Source organism: Papaver somniferum, chromosome 1 (assembly GCF_003573695.1).
Source record: "Papaver somniferum cultivar HN1 chromosome 1, ASM357369v1, whole genome shotgun sequence".
In the NCBI taxonomy this organism is placed as follows: domain Eukaryota; kingdom Viridiplantae; phylum Streptophyta; class Magnoliopsida; order Ranunculales; family Papaveraceae; genus Papaver; species Papaver somniferum.
The window spans coordinates 54874549-54891363 of NC_039358.1; the positions used below are offsets into that span (position 1 = coordinate 54874549).

Below are 16815 nucleotides of genomic sequence, written 5' to 3' on the forward strand. Positions count from 1 at the left end.
CTGTTTTTTCCAGCATGACATTATAATAGAATTAATTACTTACCTAAGATTCGACAACATGACATTATAACTTTCACATAGATTAAATGTCTGATCTATTATTTATTTATATAATTAATTACTAATGTTGGGTTTTTCCATCTTCCTAGGATTTATTACTACGGCACAATATTGATGTTATGCATACAGAAAAAAATGTTTGCGAGAGTATTATTGGTACCATATTGAATATAAAGTCCAAAACAAAAGACGGTCTAAAGTCCCGCAATGATCTGAAGAGTATGGGAATAAGACCAGAATTACATCCAGTAGAGATAAATGGAAAAACGATCCTTCCACCAGCACCATACTGTTTAAATGACAAGGAAAAGGCTATATTGTATAACAGGATGAGAAATTTTAAGGTTCCATATGGTTTTAGTTCTGATCTTAGAAAGCATTTCTCAAAAGATGGTTGCTTAGGTGTTCTTAAGGCTCATGATTACCATGTTCTTATGCAACAAATATTACCCGTTGCTTTGCAAGGACTTTTACCTGTAGGGCCAAGGGAGGAAATTTTCAGGTTATGTTCTTATTTTCACGAAATATGCCAAAGGGCAGTTGATCTCCATAGATTAATAGAACTTGAAGTAGAAGTTGTTGAGACTTTGTGTATGTTTGAGAGGTACTTCCCTCCGTCACTTTTTGATGTCATGATGCACTTGACAATTCACCTAGCTCGAGAAGTGCGATTATGTGGACCTGTACAATATCGTTGGATGTATCCATTTGAAAGGTATGCCAATTTAATTTATATTACTTCTGTTTTTTGGTTTTGTGTAGAAAGTTATGCCCTTTGTATCTTAGAGATACTAATATTTAATTAACTAGTAATTATTGCATACTCGACTTTCCTAGGTATATGAAGACATTCAAAGAATATGTAAAGAATTATGCACAACCTGAAGCTTGTATAGCCGAGTGTTATCTTGGAATGGAGAGTGTTAGGTATTTTGATATTCGTAAGGCCCAAGCAGCTGAAACAGGAGTAGAGCAAAGGCGTAACGAGAACACTCAAAATGGTTCCACACCGGCAGCACGTCCTCTTTCTAAAGGTGTCCAAGTGCGTATGGATGGTGAGAAGTTAAAGATAGCTCACAGATATGTGCTTTTTAACACACCCGAAATTGACCCATATATGATGTAAGTATGATGTTCACGTTTATTAAAATGGTCTGTCACTTAATACTTCATTTTCTAATTTTAATTTTGTCTTAGAATGCATATGGACGAGTTAAAATCTCCTGCTGGGAGGGAAATTACTGGTGAAGACCAACTCAATTCCATACAGTCTGACACATTTGCAGATTGGTTTCAACAAAAGGTATGTTTCATTCTATCACATAGAACAATCCATGTTCGGCACACCATCATATAAATCTAACTTCTTATGCTTAGATAACAAATTTAGTTATATTCTTATGTTCTGAGATTATACATTTGTAGGTTAAGATGCAAATTGAACAAGGCATGCCAATATCACACACGGTAGAATGGTTGTCATATGGGCCGTTGGAAAACTGCATATCATATAAAGGCTTGCTTATCAATAACACTAGGTTTATTACGAAGGATGTTAAGAGAGTCACACAAAACAGTGGAGTTTCAATTGAATCAACAACCTTAGTTGCAGGATTGTCAGAAACTAGTGGGTTCTATGGTGTTTTAGAAGAAATTCTATTGTTGGACTACAATCATATGTTTCAAATTCCAATATTCAAATGTGATTGGGCTCACACCAATTTTGGTGTGAAGGTAGAAGATGGCTTTACATTAGTCAATTTAAAGCAGCATAAGAACCAATACTGTAACGATCCATTCATTTTAGCAAAGCAAGCGCGACAAGTTTTCTATTCTCGAGAGTCAAATACATCTAACTGGTATGTGATGGTGAAACCACCGCCCAGGGGTTTCCATGAATTAGAGGAATACAACGAAAAGCATGACACAATTTTCCAACCAGTGGATATTTCAACTCTTGGTTTCCAAATGGATGACGAGAACGAGAGTTACTTAAGAGAAGATGGGGAATATACCATAGTGGTTCCGACAAAGAAGAAGAACAAAAAGAAGAAGAAAAAGAAGTTCACAAGTTAGATCAGTAGTTTATTGTTTTTACGGTATTGTATTCTTACTTTAGCAATATTTGGTGTTATTTGCCTTCTCAGTAATCTACTTCAACTGCTATTCTCAAGTTTCTTGCTACAGCTGAGTGTGTAGTTCTGTATGAGTTTCCTGCTATTCTCAAGTTTCTTGCTACAGCTGAGTGTTAGTTCTGTATTGGCTTGTGTATTTATCACTTATCAAACTCTATGTTCTATTGTTGATAATTCAGGGATGCTTTTGTTATCATCATTTGTGTGTGAATATCGGTTTGAAGATGGTAATGTTTTTCAGAATATTTGTTTGTTTGATGGTATACTTTTGCCATAATTCCCCAGTTGCATGCTTTGCTTAAAGCGGGTGGTCTTATAGAATGTATGTGATTATTTACAGAGAAGAATGTATATGGTTACAGAGAATGCTTCGCGCTCTTTGTGGCTCAGTCGGCTTTGCGCATTATATTTTGTTTTACAACGCTTATGAAGGGTTGTCATAATAGTATATTAAAGAACCACCAACTTTACAGAACTTGTGATAGTGTAGGTATGGTTAGTGGTGTAGACTTCCATATAGGAGGCTCAGGGTCGAATCCCCCAAACCTAATTTTTTCCCACATTCTATATTTTAACTTCAACAACACTCATAAGTGTCGTTATACGTTTCTATTAAAAAAAAAAAAACCCAAACTTGTGAACTGTAAGGATGGTTGATGAGCTATACATCCATGCATTAGGTTCATGTTCGAATCTCCCCTCTAACGTATTTTTCATTATCATATTTTTATGTTCTTCAACAACACTTGTGAGAATTGTGATAGGCTAAGTCACTACACTTATGAAACAAAGTTGTTATACCTAAATGTCGTCACAACAGTTTTGCTAAAGGAGTTGTCGTTTGTTTTCTTAGCGTAACCCCTTGTTCCTAAGGGTTGTTAGTGATGATATACGACAACTCTTTCTTTGAAACCAGTTGTAAAACATAGGACTTTCTACGATGTATAGCGAAGTGTTGTAAATCTCCAGTTGTAGATGTATATTTTTCCCGTAGTGATAGCACGTGCAACTTGATGCTTTATTTTATGCCTACTCACAATTATGCTTGGCCTAGCACAAGCAAGGCACAACCATTGGCTCATGGGAAGCGGCAAAAAACACTTGGCATGAAACTCTTAATTGCTAACTCGGGTCAGACCATGCACAAAAAGCGGATCGTAACCATCATAACCAACCCGATGACAAACCATATACGCACCCACTCATAACTAAATTTCTTAACCAATCTGACTCAATTTCTTCTTATCATTAAGATGCAAGCTCGTCGGTTAAAAAGACCGCTTAAGGCTCGACGATTACATGGGACGAATCTACCGGTTTGGCTCTTTTTGTTCAGGCTTTGGATGACTCTTCTGCACACCTTGTTAGCCAGAGTCAACAACTCTATCTTAATCAGCTATGAATGCAAATACAATGACCACTCCAAAAACAACCTTTGCCTCGACGACAAAAAACCAAACCTACCCGTGTCTATTTTTCAAAATAAAGTTAGTCACATCGTTTTCAGTATGTACGAAATTTGTGCTACCATCATAAACCACACTCAATGGGAAGGACAAGGTAAAACTCTCATATCTCTAGATAACAATAAAATTTTCTCAGTTTGCAGGTACTTGAGCCAGATCACATTAGTCCCCTATAACGTCAACAGCTATCACAAGTACAATATCTTGTCTGCATCCTTGGAAAAAATTTGGACTAATCTGAGGGAAACCCACTGTCTCTTCCAAAACCCCTGCACCACTGACACTATCAAGAATCTTTTTCAAATTAAAGGTTGGCTAGATACATCTCAATACCACCACTGGCCTTATCACCTCATAATACATAGTGACCAAAACACCTACTGGCTGATTTATGTTAACTACATTTTCTCCTGTTACCAAATGGCTTCCTCCTCAAACCCCCCCAACCCATCCATAGAAAATCTAGTTGCTCAAATGAACAAAATTATAAATATGCCAGAAGCAGATTTATACCTCAAAGTCTTCTTAAACCCTGAAAACATTAGAACCAAGTAAGTCTTAGATTGGAAATGGTGCTTTATTGGGAAGCTTTGCAGTAATATCTGCTTTGAAACAACTAGAGTCAGTAATTTCATCAACAACAACTAGAAATTCAATGGCAGAGTGGAGCTAGAAATTTGGAACAGGAGAAGGAACTATTTTATTCTCAGACTCACTCATGAAGCGGACTATGAAACTCTAAGAAATGGAGGAACTAGAGGAGTTTTTGATAAACTTATGGTTCTAGTTGGTGTCCCTTTGGGGGGTCCAGACTTAATCCATGAAGAACAATTCACAAAGGTAATGATCTGGCTGCTCATTAAAAGAATCCCCAAACACATCATACCAGACATCCACAACATTCTACAACCAGTTGGAGTATATCAAAATGCCAAGAAGCCTTATGGAAGAGACAGATTTGAGAAAAACCTAGAAGTTAAGCTTACCATTGATGTTAATAAGCCCTTAAAGTTTGGTATTGAAGCTTTTGAAACACCAACTGTTTCCCATTGGCTTGAGTTTGCTTATGCTCTCAATGGTATCAAATTCTGTAAAGTTTGTAGAATTCTAGATCACCCATCTCCACCCTGCCCCATTCCACCTACACCTTCAAAATCTCATTACTCACACTACAAAATCCTACCAACACCCCAGCCTTTACCACTACCACAAACTGCCCTTCAAAAAACTGTTCAAGAAGGAAGAAATGTCATTCACAGAGGTTACACTGATGCTGATGCATCTCAAGTTTTTGAAATCAAGATGAGAAATGCTAAGCAGAAAGAACTAGAAATGACAATAGCAAAAATTGCTCCCTTAACTTCTAAACACCTCACCTTTGGAGCTTCCACTAGAGCTGATCCCAACTCATCCCACCCAGATGTCATAGCTAGTCAATTAAGAAACAGAAAAATTGAGCTTTCTAAGAAAATATCTAACAATTATAAGGCACATCAAGCTAAGATAAGGATCAAGGATGCTGCTAGATTCAAACACCCTACCCAAGCCAACACCATCCCAAATCATAATATAGATCCTACTGGTATCTTTCCAGCCATTCCCTCTCAAACCATACCAACAATCTCTGAAATCAAAGATATGATGGATGCTGAAACTGATCAGTTTAAAAAGAAGGCTTGGAAGGCTAGAAAGACATTTCATGTTTTTGCTGAAGAACACCATCCCTCAGATTCTGATACTATTAATGATACTGATAAGCTTAAAGCTTTATCAAAAAGGAAACAATCAACTTCTGCTGTTGTTCCTATGGAAACCACCAATACTGATAACATCAAAAGATTCAAGGACTACTCTGACAACTATGTTGAACCTTTGGACTCAAGGACTAATGATGATTCTGGCTCACCAACTTCAGCTTCTGAGGTACATATCCTATCTTTTCTTATAATCTACCCCATGAACCATTCATATGCTTGTATTTATTGGTGCATTCAAGTTTATTATGAACCTATAACTAGAAGACTAACCTCAAAATACCCCCCAGTTTCATATTTTTGGCAATTCTTTATCTCTATAGCTTGGAATTGTCAAGGTCTTGGGCAGAGACATACCAAGAAATACCTTAGTGATATGCTGACCAAGTTCAATCCTGACATCTGCTTTATCTTTGAAACCAAGCAGAAAAATGGAAAACTCTTAAACATTATGCAACAGCTTAATATTCAGAACTTCTGGCATGTTAATCCTGGAGGGGCTAGTGGTACTGCTGGAGGGATAGTATTGATATGGAAGCACAATCTTGATGTTGAAATTATGGATTTCTCCATTAACCATATCAATGCTACAATCAAGCATACCAGTGGCCCTTCTTGGCTCTTTACTGGTTACTATGGCAGTCCTTATGATACTGATAGTAAACTTAGCTCTTGGAAAGTTTTGGAAAATTCAGCTCTCAATTGCTCCCTTCCTTGGTTGGTTATTGGAGATTTCAATTTCATCTTACATGATAATGAAAAGTACAGTACCCAACCTTTGGACAATATTGAAGCTAATATCTTTAGCAACAAAATTGTGGATTTGGATCTAAATGATTTGGGCAGTGTTGGATGTCCTTTCACTTGGTCTAATAAGAGAAGTGGTCCTGCTCTTACTGAACTGAGACTGGATAGAGGATTATCCAATGAACCTTGGTTGCTTCTCCATCCAAACTCTACTGTAACAAATCTTCTAGCCATTGGATCTGATCACCACCCCATTCTTCTAAACACCAAACCCAATTGGCGTACTGGTAAAATACCTTTCAAGTTCTTTGGTCCTTGGTTGGATCATAAGGACTGCAAGGACATTGTCACTGAATGCTGGCAGAGGAATCTATCTGGTTCTAGTGCTTTTCTCATTACTAGAAAGCTCAAAGACATTAAAGTGAAACTCAAAGTTTGGAACAAAGAGGTGTATGGCAACATTAAGACAAACATAGAGGAAAGTAAGAAAAATCTAAATTGGTTAGAGCAAGTCTTATGGTGGAATCCAACCTATTCCAAGTGTGGAAAAACCATGGAATGTCAAGTCTAATGGCTTCCAAGTTGGGGTTTTCCACAGAAAATCCAAGCAAGGTTCCACTGTTTCGTGGAAGGGTTCGTGGAATCCATCTGAACGCCAATAAGAATAGCGTTAAACGCTATTAAGAATAGCGTGTTTTTTTTTGTCCGTAGATTTAGGATGAGTTGTTGAAATCTAACGGCTGAGAAAAAAACGATATTCTTAATAGCGTTTTTTAGCGCTATTAAGAATAGCGTTTTCACTATTCCACCACTACACTTGCACTTCCATCCACGGTTCCAAATGCTGAGGTGGCATGGAAGATGGAAGATGGAACTCTTCCACCATAAGACTTTCTCTTACAAGAACACTACTTCAAACAGGACAGAAGTGAAGCTTTAAAAACTGCTACTCAAGTGCTTAGAGAATGGAAAGACATTGAGGAAAAATTCTGGAAGATTAAAAGCAGGGATCAATTCATCAAGTTGGGAGATAAGAACACAAGCTATTTTCACAGAACCACAAAATGCAGAATAAGAAGAAACAAGATAGATTCTATTCAAGATAGTGCTGGAAACTGGATTGAAGACTACCATGAAATAAAACACTGCTTCACTAAACACTTCTCTAAGATGGCTATTACTGAATCACCTGAAATGAACCTTGAAATCATCAATCTCATCCCCACCACTATAACCATTGATGATAACAACAATCTCAACAGAATTCTTGAAGATCATGAGGTCAAAAGTATTCTCTTTAGTATGGCCAAAGACAAAGCAGCAGGTCCAGATGGATTCCCCCTAGTTTTTTCCATGCCAACTGGGATATTGTTGGAGAGGATCTAATCAAAATGGTTCAGCATTTCTTCAAGTCTGGGCACCTTCTCAAGAAAATGAATTCAATTTTCATATCACTGATACCCAAAACTGAGAATCCGTCAAACCCCAGTCATTTCAGACCCATCAGCCTCTGCAACACCACATACAAAATCATATCCAAACTTTTAGCCCAAAGAATGAAACCTTACCTCAACAAAATCATATCCCCTTACCAGTCTGCTTTTATTCCTGGAAGGCAAATTTTGGATAACATAGCCATTGCCCATGAAACCATTCACTACATGAGAACCAGAAGAGGTCAAAAAGGCAATAAAGGAAGTATGGGAATTAAGATTGACATGGCAAAAGATTTTGATAGAGTGGACTGGAAATTTCTTATTACTATTATGGGAAAAATTGGCTTCAACTCTGACTGGTGCAACAAGATTATACAGTGCATTTCAACCACCTCCACTGTTGTGTTAATAAATGGTTCTCTTGATAAATTCTCCAATCCCTCTAGAGGGCTGAGACAAGGGGATCCCCTATCTCCCTACCTATTTCTATTCTGCATGGAAGCTTTGTCTAGAACCTTATCACATGTTGAAGACTTGGGTATCATTTTTGGAGTTCAAATTTGCAAGAATGCTCCTTCTATAAACCATCTTCTATTTGCTGATGATTGTATGGTTTTCTGCAAAGCTAATCTCTCTGAAGCCCAAAATCTTAAGGATATTCTAAACCTCTTTGGAAATACTTCTGGTCTACTTATAAATTTCAGCAAATCTGGTGTTTTCTTCAGCAAGAATACTGATCCTGCTCTTACGCCTAACATCTGCAATCTTCTAGGAATTCAAGCTCTTCCTATAAATGACAAGTATTTAGGCTCTCCTCTCTTTACTCATAAAAGCAAAATTCAATCTTTCAAGCCAGGTGTGGAAAATATGAAGATAAATCTTTCAAGTTGGAAGAACTCCCCCTTAAACCCAGCTGAAAGAGAGGTTGTCATCAAATCTGTTACTTACACAGCCAGCATCTACCAAATGAATTGCTTCATAATTCCAAAGCAAATCTTCCAAGATATGAACAAGCTTCAAAGAGACTTCTTCTGGGGTAAAAACTTAGAAAATCCCACAGGTTACTATCCAAAAGCTTGGACAACTATATGTAAATCAAAAGATATTGGTGGTCTTGGATTCATGAACATGGAACTCTTCAATAGTGCCATGATAAAAAAAAAATAGGGTGGAGGCTAGAACAAGATAAGGACTCTCTATGGTACCAATTGATGGATGCCAATTATTTACTGGGAAGAAATGTACTCAACATGGATACCAAAGCCAAAGATGGAGACTCCTGGATATGGAAAGGAATTCTAGAAGGTATCCAAAACATTCAACAACATTGTGTCTGGAGGATAGGCAATGGCAAAAAAATTAATATTTGGGAAGACCTCTGGCTACCTAAGTCAACAGACAAGCTTTCAAAACCTGCAAACTTCCCAAATAATACTCAGTTTCTAGCTCATTTAATGGCAAACCGAAAGGAATGGAATATGCAGTTTATCCAACAACTCTTCAGCCCTGACATTGCTCAAGACATCAATAATCTAGATATCCACCTCAGAGAAGAAGACAACATACACTGGAATCTCAACAACACAGGAAAATTCTCTGTCAGAGCTTTGTACAAAGCCAAAATAGAGAACTTGTACATGAATGATCTCAACACAAGAAATTGGAGTTCTATTTGGAACATGGAAGTGGCACCAGCTATCAAAATATTCCTCTGGAAATGTGCTCATGAAATCCTCCCAACTAATGCTAAAAATGCAAGCATTCTACACTACATAGATCCCATATGCAAAATTTGCAATAGTGGGGAGGAAACAATGACACACTTGTTCCTCAATTGCCCTGCTGCGGTTGAGGTTTGGCATCAAATGCTAGGTGAAAATCATGGTCTCTTTGACCATCACACTCGCTTCATGGATTGGTTTAATACTTGGTTCCACAATCCAAGTAATAATGGAAATAATTGCACTTATGCAACCACCTGCTGGTTCATTTGGAAGGCCAGATGTGACCTAGTATTCCAAAACATCACTCCTATTGCTAAGAATACTTCTCTCAGCATCAAACAACATCTTTATGAATATAACAGAGTTCACAACATGCACCATCATGCTCTGAATACCCGGGGCCAAAATTATGATATTGATCCTCAGATAACACCAACAGGAATCCATGTTGGGGTTTACCCACAACAACAGAATTATGGTTACTTAATCAAAATCTGCACTATACAGGATCCTAACAGTTCTCAGTACTTTTCAGCTCTGACTATAACTGATTTTGCAGGCAACTATGTTGATAGAAGAGGACACACATGCCAATAGGGAGCAGGAGGAGCCACATGAGGAGCAGACTTGGCGTTTGCATGGGCAAAGGACAAGCAACACATGAACATTGAAATACATGCTGAAACCACTGACATCCTGGAACACTTCAATGCTTTCTACATCAAAGCAATCAAAGGAAGATTTAGCAGAAACTACCATAGGGAAAACAGTTATTGAGTGCCTCTTCAGTTTTAAGCATTAATCCTGTGACTTTTGTCTTAACAGGTCTTAAACTTTTACATAGAACCCAAAATCTTCAAGCCTTAAACTTGGCTATTATATCTAAGAACTATAGTGGTAGGTCTGATGTTTGCCTAAACAAAAGATTAATTTTGGGTGATGATTAGTTAGTGTTAATAATAGTTAGTGTAATGATTAGTGAGATGATTAAGTTAAAGATAATTAGTGAGATTAAAAAATCAGATGGTTTTTTTTAAAGAAGTAAAATTATTGAGAGAGTAAAGTTAGAGAAGATGAAGAAGGAAAACATGAAAAACGATGGATTTTACAAACCACAACCGGAGGAAGGGTATTTGGGTACCCAGGTATGCTTCAAACTTAGATAATGTTGGTTGAATTGCTCCAAACTTTCAAAAAAAAATGAAATTTTTTATGTAAATTTGGGCCAGTTCGGTTACCATATGTCAAGAACATGTAACCGAACACACCTGAAAGTGTAGTTCGGTTATGTTTTCCAAACACGCAGGTTACCGAACTCGCTCGTTAATGGAGGTTTTGGTCGTACAGTGTAATGTTCGGTTACCTAGGATAAAATGGTAGGTAACCGAACTTTGAACTTAACAATTTATTTGGGTACATATTATGTGTTCGGTTAGTTAGCAAACTTCAACGCAACCAAGTTCCCAACCGAACTGCAGGTTAAAAGTAACCTAGTGTTAGAAGTTCGGTTGGTTCGCAAACTTCAACATATTTTGGAAATCAACCGAACTGGGCTTATATATGCATATATGCAATTAGGCAAACGTTCGGTTACTACGAAATTTATTTCTTGGCGAATTAGGTAGAGTTCGGTTACGAAGTTTCAAAGGTAGAGTTCGGTTACAAAGAAAACTTAACATTTTTGCGAACGAACCGAACTTGTGGACTTCTGATTATTTTTTTAAACTAAAGTTCGGTGATATCCTTATTTTACGAAGGAACCCAACTTATGGACTTGTGTTGTTCTAATACAAGGAGTTCGGTTAAAATTATTTTTTTGCGAATCAACCGAACTCTGAGTTCGGTTAAGAAAAAATTAACTCGTGATAACCGAACTTTTTTATGAAAGAAAATCCTCCATTAAACCTCTCTGCAACTTCCATTTTCAACTAATTTGAATGATTACTTCTCATTTATTCAACCAAAAACGAATGACAAGTAATGGGTTTGTGAGAATATCTTTGTTAATGTTTTAAATTAAGCTATATATATATATATATATAGTGGTGGTGGTGGTGGTGGTAATCGGAGGAGGTGGTGCTGATAATCGGAGGTGGTGGTGGTGGTAATCGGTGGTTGGTGGTGGTGATAATCGGAGGTGGTGGTGGTGGTAATCGTCGGTGGTGGGCGGTGGTGGTGGTGGTAATCGGTGGTTGGTGGTGGTGATAATCGAAGGTGGTGGTGGTGGTGGTAATCGGCGATGGTGGGAGGTGGTGGTGGTTATATATATATATATATATATATATATAGGTGGTTATTGGGTTGGTTTTAAATTAAATTAGATTAAGGGTAGATTAGTCATTTCAATGCTTTAGGACACCCCTTATAACTATAGGGAAGGTGGCCTAATAAAACCATGGTACCCCTCAAAAAAACCATGGTCCCTAAAAAATCGTTTATTGCTTATTGACTGCCCATGTCGAGTGCCCATACGAGCCAGGAGTAAGCATGGTTTACATCGATCGGTTTTAGCCTCATCCGCATCCACTCCGATATACGACGGATTTCTAGTTTGTATCTGCATCCGGTCGAACATCTAATCGATATACGGATGGATAGGATTGAATGTGGGTGATCAAATAGATTTTTTTTTAACACTTCATTGAAGTATGACAAGACAATTCTTTTCCAAAAATTGCAAAGAGAAAATTCTAGTTAACATTATTGAATGTTTTTTTCAAAATAAGCATTGAATTTTTTGTTTTAATTTGATGTCTGTGTATTCGTTAGCCACCATAATTTCATCCAAGATTGTTTATCCTTAACGAAGGCACCTTGAGTGGTATAAGTCTTGGCGTTATAGATTTCAGTCTCTCAGCCAAAAGTTTCGAATTTATTTTGTAGAAGATGTTAATCAAACTTTGAGGCCTAAAATCTCTATCTGTAATCGAGTCTTCTTTGTTAGGAATAAGTTTTATAAAAGACATATTTAGCCTCCAATCTTCCCTGCCTTTCAAAAAAAATTATTTAAATCTTCTTTGATGATGTTCCAAAAAAACTTATAGAATTATATATGGTAAATCTGTCTGGTCTTGGGACCTTATTGGTCATGTTAGAGCAATGCTCGGTTGAACCCCACAAGTTTTTCCATCTCAAGCTTGTTGTCAATGTTAGACGAACAAAACTATTTCTTGATTTCTAGTATACTAAATCCAGTCTCGGACTAAGAATTTAGTAGTTGAGTATCATAAATCACCCTCGAAGACTGAAGATCGACAAAGGCATTTGGAGAACTTCTTTTATCAGGTATATGAAGACTGAACCATTCTATTTAAGTCACTATCTTATCATTCTATTTGTTGAGACTATGTCGTATAACTTCTAGTATATTTACAAAAAAGAAGTTCCCAGTCAAGATTGTCTTGTTAAAAATCTCGAAATATGATTCTAGCATGGATGTTCAAAAGTCCTTAACAACATTAGTTCGAAACAATATATTATTCGAGAATTAATTTGTGGATCAATTGAAAATCTCCCATATAGGAGATTTTATCATTTGGGAATGTTTCAAACATCATAAGAGAGAAACTCATGAAATATTATTCTTCTATTGTATTTTCAATATTATTTCTCACATGTTTTAATTGAAACCCTAATTAGAGTTTCATTCAAACAAAGAAAGTGTTTGATTGATTCTCAAATTATCTTAGCTTGAATTCTAAGCAAACCTTGGCTTTGAAAAACTATGAATAAAGATGTTCTTTCAACTGGGAAATTAAATCTCTGATATTTTGTGTCTAGTTGATAGCTAGAGTGGTCCTCTATGAACCTAGGTTTCCTCTGAAAAACATAATTAGGCTTACGAATAAAAGAATTTGCTTTCGGGATTCTTGAAGCCAGGTCCGACTATCTTTACCTTTATAGTTCATGTATCCCGATCTTGTTCTTTTGTTATTGAGGTTCTCGTAATCTCTTTCAGGCAAGATAGATAAAAATCGCAAAGTTCTCTTTGTCTCAGACTTTGTGATTCCTCAAGATAAATATATGAAAATTAATCTTAAGTGTTTTTTTGAAGATTGTTCTTGAGAGGTGATAAAAGATCCATATTTCTCATCTAAGTGAGTGTAAGTTTTCCGTATTGTAAGGGTTTGCTAGCTTTGTTAACTGCAAACAGATTTGCAAGCCTTGATATTTTATCTTAAGGGAAATCAAATAGGCTTTCTGTCAGAGGCATATTGGTATCAAAAGTCTTCATTGAGGTTGAAGCAACTCTAAGGCTGTAAAGGACGTCGGATAATGGAATCAATTGCGTAGAACCTTGTGAGGTTCAAGAGATGTAAGGAGCGCAACTATAACTGAATCGCTTGGAGGGTGGATTCAGTCTCAACAACATTTTGATCTGAAGTTTGATAGTAGGATATTGTTTGTAGCGGCTTAATATTGTTCTGTGTTCAAATATGGAAGAGGTCCCTGGGTTTTCTGCAGTTACGGTTTCCTCGTTAACAAAACTTCTTGTGTCTTGTGTTTTTCATTTTTTGTATTATATTGTTCATCTTTATAATATGATTTACGAAAGTAGTACGTATTCAATCTTAGTAGGTACGTCCATCTAATTGTGATCGATTATGAGACTTGTTTCTTGTAGAATACATAACTTGAAAGATAGATAACAAATTTATTACTTGGAAAAATTCTGATTAGATTATTTGGATACGACTAGATTGATCTTGGATATTGATTTTTTAGATCATCCAGGTACTCTTCTTAACGATCAGGATCAGGCACTCGTTTGTCTATATTACTGATTCAGAAGAGATATAGATATAAACTTCATATAATATATTGTCAAGGATCATTAAGTTGGTCTACTTGCAATTGTATTAGGTTTTGTCCGTGCAGGATGCCGAACAAAAAAATATTAGGCTTTGTCCATACAAGTTTCCGAACGAAAAGTGTATTTGGTACCCTCTGTGTTTTCAGGTCCAACAACTCATTACAACATTATGGACCTCTTCTTCGAAAAACGTTCTCTTCATCCAATCTCTTTGTTCCATATCAATCTCATCAAACCTCATATTGTCAAAGCTTGGATTGTATGGGCAGTGAAAATATTAGAATAATGCCATCGGATTTTCTGCCTAATCATCTCCTAGATAAAAACGTTTTCCCCTCTAGTTTCTTTCTTCGTTATACGACTCCTCTTCTTTTTTAGATTTCTGATACAATTCCTTTTCTTTTTAGCATTAGTAATTCTATTGAAAAAATGCATATTCCTATCGCTTTCCTTGAAAACTTTTACTTCTGCCTTTTGATACGACATTCTTTTTCTTGTTACTTTTATTTTCTCTTATCTCTTGCCATTTCTTCATTTGCGGGTCTGACAAGATAACATCTTCTTCTATCAAATTCAACTTATTTATGTTTTCAGTTAGCTCATTTTCTTTCTTTTAGTCCTTGCTCCAAGATTTTAGGGAAAACACTATTTAAGCTCTGGTACCGGCAAATGACTAACACCTTAGTTTAGTACCTAACATTTCAAATATTAAGGGATGGTATCTGGACAAATAGTTGTCCGTCGATGACTACGTTTGACTTGTATTTAAGGTAGTTAATATCGGTTGTACAAGCCGATATTAAAAGATTTTTATAGGATATCGGAAAAAACCTTTACGATACTGAAAATATCGGCGATACAATAAAAACGCGTGTATCGTCTTGCACGGACCGATATATCGGTTTCACTTGTACACTGATAATATAGGTTTCACTTGTACAATGATATATCACTAATGTATTTTGTCTTTTGCTTATGATTTCTTGAACTAAAGTTCAAGAAAGTAACTCCACTAATTTTGCTAGCTTCATATATGATTATGGTGAATGTAATTACCGAAAATGTGATGTCGATGGGCTAACCGACATTCAATGCTTGGTTTCGTTGTTGATAGTATAAGGCTCTAATCAACCACCTCTTATTTTTGTAAGATTGAAGTATGTTTACTATAATTATTATTTTCTATTATGGTTATATCAATATATTTTTTTGTTTGATAAATAATAAATATTAAAAAAAAAATCTTAATAATGTATCACCTATAAAAACAGATATTATCATTTGTATAGGTATATAGGACCCGACGGATATGATACCGATACACGATATTAACTACCTTGCTTGTATTCTTTTTATTTTTCTCTAATTTTCATTTAAAAAATTTAAATTTACAAATTTACCCTTAATTATCTCTAAATAATATAGTTTTAATTGTTTCCGTCTGTTCTCTTCGAACCTAAACAAACCAAGCAGAAGAAATCGAAAAACCAGATGAAAGATGTCGTGGAAAACGTTGATATGGAAGGAAATCATCTCACTTCTTCTACAAATTGAGGTCACGATTCATCTTTCTCTACAAACCAAAACAAACATCTTTCCCTGATTATGATGTATGATTTTTTGGTTCCATTCATTGATTTAGATCGTGAAATTCTGTTTTTTTTTTAATAAGGTTGGAAATAGGTTTGTTTGTTTGCTTGGATTGGATTGGATTGATCAAAAGGAGATTTGATGGGGTGGATCTGATTTTGTTGATGTTAATTTGTCGATTTGGAATCATTTGAAAAAGGGATTATCATACACGAAATCACAGCGAGAAAAAAAAGAAGACTATCTTTGTTGCTGCAAAGATTGAAGATTGGTTGTTTTTAACAAGATTACTTGTTGATGATGGTAACGGGATTTGGAATCATTTAAAAAGGGGATTATCATACACGAACTCACAGCAAGAAAAAAACAGACTATCTTTGTTGTTATAAAGATTGAAGATCGGTTGTTTTTAATGATTACTTGTTGATGATGGTAACGGGATTTTAACTAGTTTTTATTAGGTTTCATAACCAATTGGGATTCCATCAAGGTTCAAAAGAGTTCATAGGGTTCAAAAACTTGGATTTAGTTGGGGTTCACTACAGGTTCAAATGGGGTTTAAAGTGGTTCAATTAGGTTTTCTTGGGGATTTTAGTTTCAGATAATAATAATAACAATGTTCGGTTGCGGTTTTGAATCTAGGTTTGTAACGACGATTTTTTGGGGAAGGAGATGAACGAAAAATTAAAGAAGAGGGGGAGAACATAACGTTTCTCACCGAGGGTAAATATGTAAATTCAAACTATTTTTTTGAAAGAAAATTATAAAAATAGATAATAATATAGTCAAATGGAAACTTCAACCGTCAGTCTATTTGCCATCCCTTAATCTTCGAAATGTTGGGTATCAAACTTAGATGTTGGTCATTTGCTGGATACCATCCGTTAAATAGCCCTTAAGAAAATTGTCAGATTTTGTAATTTTCTAAAGAAAACAGTGCATGTAAACCTCATCACACCCCACCACAGCTCTATATTCTTGTGGAAATATTTATATTGAAACCAGAAGTATTCTATTATATTGGGAGAAAGTTTTAACATCAACAGACTTCGGTCAGAAATAAATCTGACTAGAGTTTTTGAGTGGCATT

The 16815-nt window shown here is 36.0% G+C and overlaps 1 long non-coding RNA gene across 1 annotated transcript; it reads left to right on the forward strand.

The window, feature by feature from the left end:
• The first annotated feature begins 15609 nt into the window (after nt 1-15609).
• On the forward strand, nt 15610-16527 carry LOC113329093. Its single transcript, XR_003349715.1, has 2 exons — nt 15610-15690; nt 15808-16527. It is a non-coding gene; the product is annotated as an uncharacterized LOC113329093 (long non-coding RNA).
• The last annotated feature ends 288 nt before the right edge of the window (nt 16528-16815 follow it).